The 18177-nt window shown below is 43.3% G+C and overlaps 1 protein-coding gene across 12 annotated transcripts in view; it reads right to left on the reverse strand.

Annotated features, from left to right (window-relative positions):
* The window catches only part of gulp1a (GULP PTB domain containing engulfment adaptor 1a), a 52164-nt gene that overhangs the window by 26118 nt on the left and 7869 nt on the right, over positions 1-18177 (reverse strand). For 4 of the 12 annotated variants that reach the window (XM_057030420.1, XM_057030448.1, XM_057030440.1 and 1 more), the window contains exon 2: positions 5651-5724. The exons of 7 other annotated variants lie outside the window; for them this stretch is intronic. The gene's annotated coding sequence lies outside the window, so the exon portion shown is untranslated. The remainder of the gene's footprint in view (positions 1-5650; positions 5725-18177) is intronic. One more of the 12 variants, XM_057030457.1, reaches the window with a different exon arrangement.

An 18177-nucleotide genomic window follows, 5' to 3' on the forward strand; every position in this document is an offset into this window, starting at 1 on the left:
CTCCCTGGTAAGGTCTATTCAGGGGTACTGGAGAGGAGGGTCTGCCGGATAGTCGAACCTCGGATTCAGGAGGAGCAATGTGGTTTTCGTCCTGGGCGTGGAACAGTGGACCAGCTCTACACCCTCCGCAGGGTCTTCGAGGGTGCATGGGAGTTTGCCCAACCAGTCCACATGTGTTTTGTGGACTTGGAGAAGGCATTCGACCGTGTCCCTCGGGGGGTCCTGTGGGGGGTCCTCCGAGAGTATGGGGTGTCGGGCCCGCTGATACGGGCTGTCCGCTCCCTGTACGATCGGTGCCAGAGTTTGGTCCGAATTGCTGGCAGTAAGTCGAACTCGTTTCCGGTGAGGGTTGGCCTCCGCCAGGGCTGCCCTTTGTCACCGATTCTGTTCATAATTTTTATGGACAGAATTTCTAGGTGCAGTCATGGTGTTGAGGGGATCCAGTTTGGTGACCTCAGGATCGCGTCTCTGCTTTTTGCGGATGATGTGGTCCTGTTGGCTTCATTGGCCCGTGACCTCCAACTATCACTGTATCGGTTCGCCGCCGCATGTGAAGCGGCTGGGATGAGAATCAGCACCTCCAAATCCGAGGCCATGGTTCTCGACCGGAAAAAGGTGGAGTGCCTTCTCGGGTAAAGGAGGAGATCCTGCCCCAAGTGGAGGAGTTTAAGTACCTCGGGGTCTTGTTCACGAGTGAGGGAAGAATGGAGCGGGAGATCGACAGGCGGATCGGTGCGGCGTCCACAGTAATGCGGACTCTGCACCGGTCCGTTGTGGTGAAGAGAGAGCTGAGCCGAAAGGCGAAGCTCTCGATTTACCGGTTGATCTTCGTTCCTACCCTCACCTATGGTCATGAGCTTTGGGTAATGACCGAAAGAACAAGATCACGGGTACAAGCGGCTGAAATGAGCTTCCTCCGTAGGGTGGCTGGGCTCTCCCTTAGAGATAGGGTGAGAAGCTCTGCCATCCGGGAGGAGCTCGGAGTAGAGTCGCTGCTCCTCCGCGTTGAGAGGAGCCAGATGGGGTGGCTTGGGCATCTAGTCAGGATGCCCCCTGGACGCCTCCCTGGTGAGGTGTTCAGGGCATGTCCCTCCGGTAGGAGACCCCCGGGGAGACCCAGGACACGTTGGAGAGACTATGTCTCTCGGCTGGCCTGGGAACGCCTGGGGATCCCTCCGGATGAGCTGGAGGAGGTAGCTGGGGAGAGGGAAGTCTGGGCTTCTCTCCTTAGGCTGCTGCCCCCGCGACCCGACCCCGGATAAGCGGTAGAGAATGGATGGATGGATGGATGGATGCTTGAAGAAATTAGTGTGAGCATTGGATTAGAATATGGTATAGTAATTAAGCCCATATTCCCCTGAAAAATGCACCACTGCACATAAGAGCCATTGTGTTACATATGCATATATTAAAGGGGAAAGATGTAAGAATCGGTATGCACAGTATAAGTTCAAGTTTAAGAGCTGTGCATGTGTTCTATTTAAACTTGAATTAAAACTCCAGAAAAAGAGAGCAAGATGCTTCATTTCTCATTTGAAAGTTTTGAAACTCTCTCACAAAGTGCATTTGAAATAGTCCATCAAGGAGTGTTTTGAAGGAAATACAGTAGCAGCCCTGAACCTAATTACATCAACACATGCAGGAAAATCAATGTGACTACAAACGGCACAAAAAAGAAATTCAATGGGGTCACGAACCAACCTTTTTTGTTGAAACCTCACCAGGAAGCTAATTAAATGAGACAAGCCATGAGGTATAAGCTTGAAGCAGGCTACTGCTTTCCGTTCACTCGCTACAGACAGCTGAAAAGGTCGTGCTGTGCTGCTGTTACTATTGATAAGAATAAATTACCTCACTTTATTAAAATGTTTTTTTTTAAACTCCCTTTGATTTCTGGAGCAGGGTTGTCTCATTTATTGTGTTTTATGTTTCTGTAGAGTGTTTAAGTGTTTAAGAACCGCAAGAATGTAGAGACAAAGCTATGAACAGGGGTCCACGAGAGTACAGCAGAATCCACGCTCACTAACACATTTACTGCCACACTGAGTATGAATCCAGCCTCATCTTGGGCTCAACTCTACAGGATGAGAAATTGACATTGCAAAGCTGTACATGAAACGGGTCGTATACCAGTAGAAGAGGGGAAGGAGTTTGTAATCACACTTACACTCTGAAGCAACGTAAAATGGGACACCGGGGAGGGAAAAGTGTAATAAAACTCTATGGGTGTCAACAATTTATGGTCAGGATATGATATAATGTGGTTGTCTTTCGTGTTGCCCTCTATTCAAGCTGTTCTGAGGTACATTCCTCTTTGCTGGATAACCTTTTTTTCTGTGGGACCATCTGATACGCTTCTATGGGATGGAAAGTTACAGAGTGAAGACACTGGGAGCCGAAAACACAACTTTAGAGCAAACAGCCTGAACTGAGGGAGGAATTTTTCCACTTTCGTGCTGCGTTGGATTACATGTGATACGGCCTGGTCCCAGTAAGAATGAGGTTTCACATGCTGTCTATTCCAGGAAAAATGCTTTGACCTACATGGATGCTGCTAACAGACGGATGCCACTGACCCCTCGCAGATAACGTGACCTAGCCAAACTGTGCCAAAACTGCCAACGCTGCATGAAATGTGCATGAGTGTGAATGTGTGGTGCATGAAAAAAAAGATTGTACTACATTGGCAATTGATTCAGGACTGTGGATCCTTGGAAAATAAAAATGCAAACGTCTGGAGAAGCTGACATCAATCATCCAGCAAGAGTTAAACGGCTCATTTATGAACTGAATCAGCTAATAATTTACTTGAACTGTTAAGTCCTGTTTCTACGCGATAACACATTCATGTGGCTGAATGTAATGTAGGAGACCATTCTTTACTGTCAGTAACTCATTTACAAGTGCAGGAGAGAGATTCATTTTAATACTTTAATAAAAAAAAAAAGAAAAACTTTTTAGGTCATGGTTACTCAATGTGACGCTTATTTATACAAAGGGGTGATGGCAAGGTGCTGGACCCACAGAAGGGTCCAGCATGACAAAAGAACTCCTGCAGCCGTGCAAACGGTTCTCTTTTATATGGTAAGCAAAGTGCTGCCCAGCCACACAGTGTTCCGTATGAAGGTCAGCCAAACTGTGTGTGTGTGTGTGTGCGAATGTGTGTGTGTGGGAATGGGATTAAACATTGTTATGCATTTATTAAACCCTACTACTGTGTAAATAAAGATCAAAGATTTCAGGTTATTTCATGCAACTCCACTTTTCACTGAATGCTTCTCTTTCTCTGTCCTCATGCTGCCCAAAATGCTGCCTTAAAGTCTCCAGATGGATTTTAATGTCTGACCAAATAGGCAAATGGGCATTTTATTAAAGCTAATAAGAAGTACGATCTGTAACGTTTTCAGAGTACATTTATACACGAATGAAAAAATACCCTCTTGGGCTCAAGAGAAGCAGCATTTATTTTACTCCAGGTTACTTCATTTCGAAGAAGGGAAAGGGGGGAATTCATTACAATAATGATGCCATTAAAATTAAAGAGACCTTGCTGGATAATAATAGCCCTTCGGCCTGCAAAGACACAGGCTGACAGGTTTATTGGTGGGGGAGTCCTGGCTGGGCCTTATCTGAAACAAACAGCAGCTGAAGTTTCATTGTACGTTTCATGTTTCATTGATCTTAAATGGTTGATTTCTTGAGGAACCTTTTGCATTTTTTCCTTGTAATTTGATTGGTTTTTCTAAAAGATCAACTGATGCTGGAAGGACATCAAATCAGCCAGGATGAGCTAGCTTCTAGATGTCAGAGCAACCTTCATCTGACCCAGAAGATCTCACAACTGCACAGAAAATAATTTCAAATCCAAGAAGAAGAAGAATATGTTCCATAAAGGCAAAAACTCTATTTACTTTATTGTTATTGGATAAAAGAAGCAACAAATACGCTCTTGTTATCAGTAAGTGAAAGCTGTCGTACCCCTCACACAGCAGCGCTTAATGAGAAAAGTCTCATAAAAAACACAGGTTAAACGTCCATAAATAACATTGAATAACCCAGCAAATGGTTTTAATTCTTACTGTTTATCCCTTCGAAATGTCAGTGCCTCTCCTAAGGTTACATCTAAATCTTCTTCCAGAAAGCAGCCCGGAATAAATTATACGATTTGCCGAGGAAAACAAGACTCACATGGAAAAATTGCGGTGGAAGATGATTGCGTTACTACGAAGGACTCGTTTTAACAATAAGAATCAAGGCTGGAAGCCAGCCCTCTGCCTGTGGAGTAGTCTATAACTGTGATATTATTTTATTGTATGTGTTTTCCTGCTCTCGCTGAATGAGACGCAGCCTCAGATCTAGTGAGAAAGTGAGTTGATTACAGCCTCTATCGTCCCTGGCACAACACACTCTGATGTTCTTGAGCCACATCGGGGCAGTTTTAATCAGTTTTATTCCATCTGATCTTTTAGAAACAAAGGGGTCTTCCAGCTTCCTTAATCTGATAACGACAAAGGTCTTAATGAGGATTGATGGAGTCTGTCTGGCCCCATTTACTCTCAGGCTCTGTTAAAGGGCTGAGAAACCAGAATTAAAAACATTCACTGGGTCCCGCAGGACTACAGGTTCTATATATATTGATTCGATTTTCTACTTGTTACTATTGTTGTGGCAGCATCAGAGACTGTGCCGAAGGTCATCTGACGGAAAAATAAAGAAGGTCAAACTTAAAACAGGCCCAATCTTCATGTACTCCAGGGTTCTGTAATAATTCACACAAATAGCTCCTTCCAATAGCGTGCGAGCACGTTCTTCCACTGTTGTGCAGAGTGAAAGATAAATGTAGGGCTCAGACACATCACTGATACGTTTTCCACACTTTGTCCGTATCTTCCCCTCTCTAACTTGATGCAGCAATAAAGGTGAATTAGAATTACGGGACAGATCTGGCTAGAGAACAACCCTAGTATCTGTTCATAATTAATGTATGTATCATCTGTTCTCTTTTGGTATGCCTCAGGGTATGGTATGGCTCTGTTTTGGGTCCAGTTCTATTCGCAGCAAGCATGTTTTGTTCTCTTGGCCACATTAATTACAGCCATTATATTATAGGCATATGCTGTTCATTTGCTGTTTGGACATTCAGACGTCTGTAGATGGACAAACAAGAACATTGGATAAAGATAAACCTGAACAAAACAGCCATAAGCAGGGATTGTCTGCATCAATTTATTTTGCGTAAGTTTTGGAATTTTATTGTTACATCATGCAGGGATTTGTGTAGTCACTTCTGTAATAGATTAAACATGTTCACGTATTTGGTCTACTGTAGCGTACAAAGATGTTGCCCATTTGAATGGATCTAGTACAACACTGACTGTTTTACAGTGCAATTTCAGGCTTTTTAACGGAACTATCAGTGGAAGCGAAGATAAATGTTAGAGGCCCAAGAACCCAGATAGTGTGAAAATGTCACTTCACACTTTCTTTGTTACAGTGCAAAGCAGAAGAGAATGTTTTATCAGAGCTGACAGGAGGTTCACAGCATGCAAGATTATTGGATAGTCAAAGTAATTATTTCATGGCACTGACATATGATGATAACTTTCTAGATGGCGGCACAATGTGCAAAAGAGAAGCTGAAGAGCCTTACTGTTAGTGCAGACCGGTGGCGTTCAGACTGCTGCCTCACTCATCTAAACGCTGCTGGGAGCTCATTAGTGCTTCCTGTAGGAAGAGACAGATAAGATTTATGAAATACAAGCAATCTACACCAAGATTTAGCATCTTAAAAGCCATTTATTAATTTCGCTCAGCCAGATAATACTCATTAGCTTGAACGGAAGTGATTCTGTTGTCGCTGTGTTTTCAATCAGCAGCGTGAAGAACACAAATCCCTCGAACCGTGTTCGCCTCAGACATCAGAGGATGCGGTTTAAATGTCTGGATTTAAAATCCAATCCATTTCCCCACCTCCACCACCCGGTCAGTCTCATCAGCATCATGATACACAACACCGGGCTCGTGCAGTGTGTAACTCAACATTTACAGGATGGTCATTTCATCTAAATCTACTGAAACGCACAACTTTGATTTATGTGTTATTTAAGGAGCAGTATCAGCTCTGGAGATCTGGAAGCTGTCAGCATTATTAATAGTTCACAAAAACAAACAAAGTGATCAATTTCTTTCAAAAACAAGACAGAACAACCTGAATCAATAAAAAGGAAAAAGAGAAAAATAATCAAAGAGCATTCACTTAGAACCCCATCTAACTTTGTCTGATCTAGTCTTCTTCAGCTTTCACACAGACGAGCTATCCATCCATTTTCTGTTAACCCCCTGATTGGGGTCACGGGAAATGCCGGAGCCTGTCCGAGCAGCCACCAAGCCAGAGGCAGCAGTACACCCTGGAAAGGTCGCTCATCTATCAGAGGACACACACCAATTACTGAAAACCTGGTGCAAGTGAGAGACTCCAATCTATCTAATATGCATGTTTTTGGCTGTGGGAGGAAAGTGGAGTACCTGGAGACAACCTGGGCGGGATGTGAGGCATCTCGGAGGTCCCTGTTTGCTTTCAAAAACAACATGGATGAAATATCACACTCTTGAGGTTGGTTCAGTAGTGCAACGAAGGCGGTAAAATTCTTAAACATGGATCCTGCATGTGACCTCCAGGTCTACCCTGACCTGTGTTTTATAATCAATGCAATTAGATTGAAGGCAGTTAGAGAAATAAGTTGGTAAAAGACGGCCACAGCCAATCATGGTGTTACATTCACTCATCTGAAACCTGTGGCGTATCGATCTCCGCAGCTCGGAAACGTTGGTCCAAGTCAAGCAAACTTTTCTGAAACCTCCTGAGAGTAAGTACCCAGAAAAAAAACAAATCCATCTCTTTACTTGATTGTAAATTTCCATCTGAGCAGCACCAAAGTTGACATGATCAAATCCCTTCATCCGCAGCGGGATATTGTGTAATGGATTTTCTCCCAGGGTCGGATGTGCTCAAGTGGCTCCTTTTCTGGCAGCTATACTGAATAATATAGAACAGATAAACAACCAACCTTCATTTTAATCCTGGCCCAAGCAATCAGTCTCAGAAATGGGATTTTATATAATATCAGGCTGAATTTTACCAAGTGGCTGGAAGTGCATTCCATTAAAGGAATTATTAGTAGAAATGCTAAGAAATTACATGTGTGTGGGCTGCACACAGGTAGCACAGACGCCCGTTAAACTGAGCCAAAACTGTGCAGCAGGAAAATTGCAGAAGGTGAGAGGAATACTCAAATAAGTTATCCTGCTTCACCTCATTAGCAGAAGGCAGTCGTGCAAAATCAGAATTAAGAAATGCAGGCAATGAGTGGAATGGAATTCCGAGGACACAGGAGGGCTGAAAATGAATCTACTCTAAAAAGCTCAGTAGGATGCCTTCAAACCAAATCACGGTTATCTAATTTAAAAAACAAAAAAATCTGATTAAAGTCCAAGTTTCATGGCCATGTCATGATTACCGCTAGTAGTTAGACAGTTTTTTATTAACCCGGTGTTCCTTCGCTAATTGTAAACTACCCCCCCGACCACCCTGTTTGAAGAAGGTTCACTTTAATAAGTCGCCTTTTTCCAGACACACTAGCAAACATGCTGAAGGGGCAGATAAGCAGGGGATGCACAGATAGCACTACCCTGCTGCCTGAGGCAGGAGGACTCTGCCTGGATCAGACAGATGTGCTGCGTTCCGGAGGTGAGGAGGCATCTTCAAACCTGCGGTGTCCTGACCTCTGCAGACAGGCAGTCAGAGGCACCGCCGACTATGTATTTGCAGAAATAACCAGCTCAGAAAAACAAGCGGAGGCACTCGGAGGGTTTCTAAATAGCTCATCCGTCATGGCGCATCAGCACTCATGGAGCATTAAATGAGAAAGGGACGAGATTATGAATGCGTGATTTTAGTAGCAACACCATGAAATGGCCGGTTTATCAAGTACAGCTGTGGAGGATAAAAAAACCCTGACCATTCTTAATGTTCTATCTTCAAGATCACTGATTATAATTAATTATTGTAGTTGAGCAGAACAGCACAGAATAATTCACAGCAGCTGAAAAGTACAGTAGAGAATGAAAGGTTAAAGGTCACCAGTTTTATTAATCGATCTCTGTTGTGGGCTGCAGATCTCAGCGGGCATCAGGCTGCGTAGGTGTCAGCAGAGAGAGGGTTCTCCATCTGGAGCCCAGAAGAAGGAATAATGGACTATTTTCAATTCTTCCTAATTTGTAATATAAATTTTCATTTTTGATTTATGTCTTTTGAAAGTTCAGTATTTGAAATGAGAATTTTTGGCGTGGCAGAAAGGAACCGTTAAATCGAATAAAGAATACGTTTCTCCACCGACAGTTCGTTCTTCGGAGCATCCTTTATTTTCGGTCAGACATTTTTTCCAAATTCAGAGGAGGTTACATAGAACAGTTCGACTTTCGTTCAGTTTAATTTTATTTTATGTCTGTACTTCAGTTTTTCGGTAAAGGACGCACCGAAACCTTGAGATTTGCATTGGCTCCGTTCCCAAGCAAGCAGCTTGGGAACGGAGCCATATAATCACACATTAAGACTCAATAAGCGATTAACAGGTAGCTAAATAAATCAATGTTTTGCTGCGCTTGAAACACCATCAGAGAAGTAGGAAACATCACAGAAAATGCATTTTCTGTGTTTCCGTCCCTGCGCTGCAGAAAGAAAACGCAGCTGTAATCTACAAGCTGACCCAGTTTAAACACTAACTGATATTCCATGTCGGCTTCAGTCAAGCTCGGCTGGATCATAATTCAGAGCGAGCCGGGCAGAAGTAATCAGCACCCCCCTCCCCCGGTATGCACACAGCCAGACTGCTGAGAAGCAAATGCAACATGGGGGTTTATATTATTAATGGAACATTATCAGCACACCTCCTCAGTTTCTGCAATAAATAACAGAAACATTAGCGGTTGTTCTAGAGTCTGGACCGTGTACAATAAACTTTTTACTCCAGAACTCTGCACTACAATACTGTTTTCTCAAGTGGTTTTGGTTTTCTCCTGTTGTCGTTTATTCTATTTCTCATGTGCTGATATGAAACAAAACTGCTAAAATCCAACTCCAGACATGTGTTTTTCATTCTAGTGGTGAGGACTAAACTGTTTGTGGCGACGCTTTCGCCACCTACTGAGATTTCTCCAAAAGATTCTCAAAACCGCCTCCAGTTTGCGGTCGATTCCACAGCACTTATGCCCTGTTTTAGCATCGCAATTAATCAACTCGATTCATTAGTTGTTGTTTATGAACCTCTCACAAAGGAATGAGGTGTCAACTGTCAAAGTGGAGCAAAGACGCAAAGAAAAAACTCTTTCACCTGAACCTTGGCAGAATATTAAATGAACTAGTTAGTGACTAATTAAAAAATGTAATCTATAATTAAAGATTAATCCTTTAATTTATGCCCTCTGTTGGATCAGTTTGTCTTTTAATTAGTAAACTTATACTGAATAGTTGTTTTTCAGGATAATTTGGGGAAAAAAACATCACCTGGCTACTGCTGCAGCTTTAACTAGTGGCAACTCTAGTAACCATCACTCCATTAAACAAGTACCAGTATATATTAGCTGGTTAGACTGGGGCAGCTGGCATGCGTACATACAACACAACTGGTTTTGTTTAACGATCACAATCTTAGAAATAGCTGAATGAGACGTGTTATGTCATCCACTCGTAGATCTGTGGAGTAGAACATTATTATACTGGCAGAGAGCTGAGCTCCAGGAGGGACCTTGGACCTTTTCTTTGAACATAAGATGTAGGAATAATAAACTGGACTGTTTTTCAGACTGGCTTTCTTCTTCGGATCTACTGATGATTCTGTCTGCCTTCTTGCACTAAAGCTTTAATGCTCCACTCCTGGCTGATTCTAAAAGAGGTGCAGGATTCCAGAATTTCATGCCAACTGTTTGTGTCTTCAAAAGCGGAACAGAAAATCCCACGATGTGACGGCCGTAACGTGCCCTCCCTCAACAGTCGGAAAGAGGATCCAGAGGTTTCATCTAAAGGAAATGGGTGTGCGGATGTGGCTGTCAAACCTGGCGTCAGCTACCGTGTTTGAAGTGATTACAAAATTGCACGTCGATGCCTTTTGCAGCACAGGGTCTCTGACATGGTTCCGCAGAAAAGACTCATGGAGTTTCTGCAAGGAACAGGATTTGCGGGCGTTCAGACTTTGGGAACCGTCAGAAACGAGACTTGTCTTTTTAATTTCTCAGCAGGTCGTCCATGTTTTTGTTTTTCCTTCACTGACATCTGAGATTTTCTGTCCTTGTTGCGACCGCGCACTGCAGGCTCGAAAACACAATTACCTCCACATCCATCTCTGATGTCAGGTTCCATTTACATAAATACATCTGCATGATTTGTTGAGGATTCCTCCACAAAAGGAAGGACAATGAAACCCGGGGGGCAGGTTCTGCTAAGTCACCACTTGTGGGGGTCAATGGAACCGGGAAACGGAGCAGCCGTCCGACGCAGCAATGTCAGGAGCTATCGTGCAATTATAACAGGAGAAAATAAAATGTTACAGTCTACTGAAAAACTACAGAAAAAACTACCAAATAAAGTTGTGAGCTGCGTGACTCAGCATGGAGCCATAAGCCTGTCAAATAAAGTGAAGTATACTTCACTGCATCGGCAAAGTGTCGCAGAGGCTAAGCTGCGTTTGTAACACCCTCGAAAGCCTTTTACACTTCCTGTGTGGCCTGGAGGTTTAACTGCCTTTTTCCTCAAAAAGCTCCATCAGTTCTGGCAAACGTGACCTTTTCCTGCCTGTTGACTTTTGCGTCACGACTGCGACGTGTTAACAGCCAACTTCCGTTTTGACTTGGGAATCTCACAGGAAAACAGCATGCTGATGTTCACGCTTTCTTCCTATAGGCAAAAATAATTTGTGTCTTCCAGGGACCAGATAAAGCATTTATCTGGAGTTTTGCTCTAGCTAGTTCACTTCTAACCCCATTAAATCGCCACAGCAATATATGCTGCACCACTGATCTGCTCTGGGGGCTGCTCAGTGTCCAGAACCAGCAGAGGACGCGGTTCAGGGGAAATGGGGAAGGAGCTCAGATGGCGGCGTGAATGCTGGGGGTCAGAGTGTTTCTGTGTTTCTCATCATTTATTGCTGACAATGTTTAATTGTGCTTAGATTCATTACCATCATTAGGTCTACCTTTTCCCCGATGTCTGATTATTATTTGATAGAGTTTAGATCTGAACACTGAAGCTTTATTGATAACAGCGAGTCACCCATTGTTAATTGAGTGGTTATTTTTAGGAAAACAGCCCACAAGGCTGCATAGCGGAGTATATATATCTGCACTGCACTGCTGCTGAACTTCACGCACACATGCACAGTCCAGCATGTGGACACAGTGCCAACTTCAAAGTTCGATGCGTGCACGGGCCAGGAGCCAAAACCATCTGCCAGGGGGCCTATCAGTCCCTGTCAACGAGCAGAGAAGCTGTGACAGGAAATAGCCTTGGGGGTAAGTGAGCGAGCGAAACACATCTTCAGACTTCTCCCAGTTCGTCTTGATTCAGCAGCTCACCTCAGAGGTCAGGATTCCCCAGTCTTCAGACAGATCTTCTAAACCAGTGAATAGTTATTCCTCCAACAGTGAAACGGCTCTCAACTCCCACTCGGAAATGAATTTGTTCTCTCACATTTCAGTGGAGGCATTAAAATATTAATTGCAAAGAACAAAAATGTTATCACAAGCAATAGCACTTACAAATAATGTACTCAATTTATAATGGTGAAAAATGCCTCATTTTTAGGTCTCTTTGAGAAAATGTCTGTAATCAGTGCTAAAGAAAAGACCTTGAATTACATTTTTCTGATTGTGACCACTTTAGCCGCTCATGGATGGCTGATTGAGAACACGAGCCCCAGCGGACGGCTCTCCGTCGGGACTGGGATCAAAAAAACCTGAAGATAATCCAAGCAGGTACTCCCAAGCTGAATGTGACCTTCACAGAGTGGCTATTTTAACAGGCTTCTCGATCAATGTCATCCTTGACACCACAAGCAGCAGGAGCCTACAGTTATATACACGGTGAGAAGAATCCTTTGAGAAATGATGATAAATACAGTATGCTCCCCTGCCTTAATGGGGTAAATTATACTTTGATGGTCACTGACTAAAATAATTAGATGTGTGCAGGCGTGGTTGTATTAACATTTTATTGGTGCTTTAAAATGCTCAACTGTAAACCCCCTTAAATAAACAGGTTTTATTGTATAGACCATGTTTATATTTTGCATAAACCCAATTTGTGTAATCATCTTAAACCTCATCGTATTATGAAGAAATAAAAGAACTTTTAGGTCTACTGATGTGTCCCATCTAATGGGGAAATCAGGCAAATCCCCTTCGGCTCCTTCGGTGTAATCCTGGTTACTTTGAGGCTCGTTGAACTCCAGGTTGTGCATCCTCCCTGTTTCTACCCATCCTGTGTCTGAACAAGCGACATTTGTCCAATTACAGTATGTGGGACTGAGTAAGAGCCGACCTCCCACGGCACAAAATCCCATAATCTGTCGCAGCCACCTCCATTGTACAGGACGGAGATTCAGGAATTCAGTTGCACAAAATAAAACAAGCTCTGATCTGCAGAATTGGAATTTTATCAGCTTCTCTGAATGGAAATTAGGCAAAGAACAAAGACAAAAATATCCTTAAAAAACCCCTCTGGATTTCAACTTCTGCTCTTTTGTGATACAGCTATTTTTGTTTGGCTAAATTAAATAAAATTACAGGACAAATATAAAGTGTCTTTTAAAGTTAACAGTTTTTTTAAGGATCCAAAAGGCTTGGGATGATGCCCTCCTTTAATGTGGAATTTCATCAATATTTAAATACTTGAAATATTTCCTCACAAAGTAGTTCAATGCCTCATTACTGAAAATGGGTCTCTGAATTTCAAAGCAGGCCTAAAGAGACAGACTCATCAAACACAAGATGCTGTTCAGGGATGTGAAAGAAACCTGCTGGATTCCACTGAGTTCATATTCTCCAGAAACCCCAGGTTCTGCCCAAAATAAAAATCAAAATTGGACTTTGCCTGATGGATTCTGGGCTGAGGACTAAGTGGACCCGGTTTTAATAGTCTGTGAAACAGAAATTACAATTAAGTGCTGAAAAATGATCCAAACCATTAGCATAAGCAACAAGCTGACACATTTAGAATAACAAACACAACAACAGCCCATAAGAGTCAAAGCGCTTATGCTAATGCGGCGTTATCAGGAGACCTCTTTCAGGCAGAACCTGATCCTCAGGCTAAATAAAGACATGAATGGTTTCAAAACACAAAAATCACCAGTTATCCACTGACTTTAGCTCTGAAGTCTTTGCTTTTCTGCACTTTTTAATGAAATAATGAGCAGCAGTGAGAGGACGTGACGCGTCCACTTACTTTACATGGGATGTTGTTTACTTTGAAGAGGAACAAGGTGCGCTGCCTTTGTTTCATCATTATATGTGCACATTTTCAGATCAAGACCAACGCAGGAAGGAGCATCCAAAGTTTAATCATGATAGCTCCAATAGAAGTGTGATGTTGATGGAAGAGTAATGATTAAAGTTATCTTGTCAGCAGTGTGTTATTGATGTAACATGCACATTTCTACCAAACTGACATGAAGTATATTTAGGTCATTTTTAGCATCAGTAGTCAGACAACTTCAGCCAAGTGGAGCAGCAAGCAACAGCCAATCAGAACCCAAGCATGCAGCAGTAATCCAGCAGGAAGAACTTTAACTGCGGGAAGCTGGTTGATGCTGTTGGTGAAATTAGGTTTTCTGAAACCAGATTTTAAAGAAGTTGCTGTTTTTGCAAACTAATGTCTCGTCTTATGCAAAACACATTTCAGCTCCTTGGTTTTCAGGTTATGTAACGTCTCCAGTTTCTCCCAAACCATCATATCGATGGTCCGGTTCACCACCTGAGCTCAGCTGCACCATACACGTGAAACATCTGATCGGTGACTGAAACACTCCACAATAATCGCTCTTTTCTGTGCTCCAGCTACACCGTCACTTATCACATTGGCCTGTGAAAGTGGGGAAAGAAAAATGTGAGAGCAAACTACCGGGAGAGCCGAGGAGCAACTGTGTACAATAGGAAGAAGAAACAGGTTGTGTTACCAAACCGATTAGACATGCAGGCATGGAGAAACCTCCTGTCTTCAAATCAATCTTTGAAAAATGATTAAGAATGACTTAGATCATTAAATCCAACCCCTGAGATTCGCAAACTCCCAGAGTTGCGGAGGAAGAGTAGTTAATTTATTCGCAGACTAGACGAGGGAAGCCGGTGCTGTTGTTGTCGGTGGGGTGGGCGGGGAAAGTGATGCAGCATCCATCACTGCCACTCCTGAGGGAGGTGTGACAGATGAGGGAGACGCAATCGGTGCTGAAACAGCCGAGCACGGCACAACGCGGAGGGCGGGGGGGGGGGGGGGGGGGGGGGGGGGGGGGGGGGGGGCACCAGCCCGATCCACTGAGGGAAATGACAAAGACATCAGCTTTAAAGGTCGACGTGGCGATGGAAACAGAAGTAGGAGCTTTGTGCAGACGACAGAAGCCCGAAAGAGTCTTTGTTGTGTGGGGATAAGCTGCGTTGTAAAGCGCCTGGATTGAGAGCTACAGGAGGAATATTAAAGACGCCAATTGTTGCGAGAGGACAAACATGAATCTAAAGTGACTCAGAGTGCCAGGGCTCATGCGGGCTGAGAATAAAACGTGCAAGAGGAGAGAATTTGCTTTGCATTTGAACCTGAATTCTTGAATTTAGTGATCAATTTTCTTTCCGTTTTTAACGATTTTTGACACTTGATTTGAACGTCTGGCGCACATCATCCACGTTGTTCTACCTGATGTTAGTTAGATCTCTAGGTGCCAGGACACTGTCTGTTTGAAATATGACTGTTTTGACAAAGTTTGATGATTTATATTGTTCTTATTGAGGGATGGAGTTTGAATTAACCACTTATTGAAAATTCAGTCCAGCTCCTTTATTATGGTGTTTGCGGCTTGGCTGTGCATTATTTGGCTGGAGCTATTCAAGGCAGTAAATCCTGCTGGTCCAACAACTTTGGAGCACAATTCAAGGCCTGGCCATTACAACTGACAGAAACCTTTTCACTTTAAAGCCTGTGAGTTGACCAGGCTCTGCCCTGTATTCTGTCTGATGATGTTTTGTCATTAACACGATCCGGAACCAATCGTTAAAGGAGCCTCGCATGTGGATTTTAAGTGTGGCAGGACTGCAATAACATAATGAGATAAACAAAGTAGTTCTCACAACCTGCTTCTCAGCACCTTCCCTCACAGGAGAAAGGAAAATGAGGGATGCACTCGACCCAGATTCACAATGAAGAGCTGAGCGAGGAGGAGGGAAGGGAAGAGCTTTCACAGCCTGAAGGTAATTGATGCTAACCCTGCTGGACATTTTCAGGTTCAGTCAGGTCTTGAGCTGGATGGTGGTTTGATGGAAGTGCAGACAGCAGTTTGCACATGTGCAGGTGAGAACTGGTTCTGAAGGATCCACTTTAATTCCACATATCGAATTCCCACCAACACAAAGATAGAGAGAAACCTTAAGGCCAATCTCCTGATTGGTCGTACTTCACCACATTGCTCACAGGTCAATACTGAGCTGTCGTGGTTGTATGAAAAAGACCACGGTGCCGTTGGCAGCATAACAGATGGTTGCTTAACTACGATGATGATGGAATAAGGAAGAGAGGGATGGCCTGTCTGGAGTGTTTACCTGATGCTACACAAGCTTCAGTATCCACCCCCTGACCCAGACCAGGGACCGACAGTGGTTAACACAAGTCCAATATGATCTCTATTCCAACGAGCCTGACATTCAATAACATTTCTGTATCCACCTTTGGGGGTTTTCAGGGATATACCTCTACATTTTTGCCCGAGATAAATGAGGTGCGCCATGCATAATTCAGCAGCAAATTTCATTTGATGATTTTCAATGAAGAATGGTCTCAGTCAGTGTGGCAGTGTGCCACCAAGGGTCTATCCAGCCAAGCTTACTTCAGCAGTTTCAGAGTCACCGTCCGGGTTTTTATCTCAGCCCCTGCACAGAGCGCTAAACAGGACGGTGGCTAGTGCACCAATTACACACTAGATTTCCTCACTAGCTTCAATTCTTTTTCCATCTTTTTCCCCCCCCATACTGCTTATCATGAAAGAGCATGAGCACGCTGGTGGGCTGACTCGAGAGAGATAATTGCATGAGTTATGCTGGCCATAATCAAAGAGGTACATTCAAAACACGCAACTGTGGACAACTCCTATAAAATTAATACATTTGAACTGCATTTGCAGCTCCACCAAGCAAACACGTTCACAGAAAGTCAGTCTTTACCGGCCCAAACTTTACTGTTTTGGTCAAACTGTCCTCTCCTGCATCATCCGCAGCTGCAGCAGGCAGCTGTTCTTGCAGAAAAAAATCGTAAAGAACCCACGACCCATTAACTACCCAGCACCAGACAGCCGACCAAGTTAGAGAGCAGCTGGTGAATGCCACGAAGCATTTAGTGCTTTAATAGGTAGATTTTCCTCTGGAGTTGGTGTACAGACAAAAAGTGAGGAGTGAAAATTGGGCTAGTTTGTGTTACTCTCTGTCCCGTAAACGTATAACGCGCAACAGGCAGTAATTTATTTCAGTCTGGGTGACAGGATCAGGTGTACAAGGTCACTTTTGCCCCCCCGAGTGTGAATTATTTGCAGTTCCCACTCAGATTTGATTAAATCGAATAATGACCTGACAGAGGAGGCATTTTGATGAACACTGTCCACAGATTTCAACATTTACAAAAATGAAAAGGTTAATTGAATGAGCAAAAGTGAAGCAAAGATGCCAGTCTGGCTGCTGTCAGTTCATGCAGCCAGCGTACAAGTAATGTTACCAGAACTAATATTACAAGAATACTTGATCTATGTAACAAAGAAGGCTCCAAACCAAAAGTGGCCCACTTTAGGCTAAAAAAATACTTAAAATGTTTTTGCTTTTTTTATTAAATAGTCAGAAATAAATCTTAAACTCCACCAAATTACCAACTTTAACCCGATACCCACTGATCCAGCCATTTCTGTTTTTGCAGCACGTATTATCTTAAAAAATTGACAGTAACACACTAGTTTTTGAATTTGTGTGTCTCGTGTCTCAAACAAGCCGGGACAAATTATTTTTAAAGAGAAGCATCTTAGAGGCTGATAGTGCAGAAGAAAATAAATATGTGCCTGGGAAATACAAGTATTTATTTCAGCCTTGGCAAACATCTAACGCACACAAACAGCCATTCGCGCCTGCACGGAGGAGATAGTGCTGAAGCCTCCCAACTGCAGAGCTACACAATACCAGGAAAACACACATAACTCCTGCCAATTTAGCAACAGACTGACGGTGATGCATTCAGGGTGTCTCAATGGGATTAAAAAAAAACGTCATCTGCAAACCACTGAGGGCCGCCTGTTGAAATGAATGACACTCAAGAAGAAACAAAAGAAGCATCAAGAGTGGTTTGTTTTACGCCACAGCAGGACCACTTCTTGAATTAATGAGAAAAGCCTCGGACAGGCAGCCAGTGATTTCTCTGGAAGTGCTGGAGCAGCTAGACACGTGTTTTAAAGCCTCAAACTGCAACAGTTGTTGCAACAGTTTGCTTCCTTCTTCTCATTGGTTTTTTTGGAGCCATGAGCTCACCAAGCACCGAAAGTCTGTGGTGGGGTGGAAATGCAAATAATCTGAAGCCTCCTACTTAATTTTAAGAGAGAACAAAAGTCTGGCCAAGTCTGCGTTTTGCATGGTTGGAATATCACATCCTGAAATGTCAAGTTTTTAAAAACAGTTGTCAGTACAACTCCAGTCACCTGGACACCTGCTGGAGGAAAATCCTCTTTATCTCCACCAAGGGAGGTTACGTGACAGGCAGCGTTTGACTGTTAGCAAAATAAGTGTGTTATGAACAGATGAATGACATTTTTAGTAACTATTAATAATCCACCAAGACACATGTGATTACATTTGGTGATGTCTGGATTCCAGAGGGACTTTGACCTTCGATTCTCC

Source organism: Takifugu flavidus, chromosome 1, assembly GCF_003711565.1.
Source record: "Takifugu flavidus isolate HTHZ2018 chromosome 1, ASM371156v2, whole genome shotgun sequence".
In the NCBI taxonomy this organism is placed as follows: domain Eukaryota; kingdom Metazoa; phylum Chordata; class Actinopteri; order Tetraodontiformes; family Tetraodontidae; genus Takifugu; species Takifugu flavidus.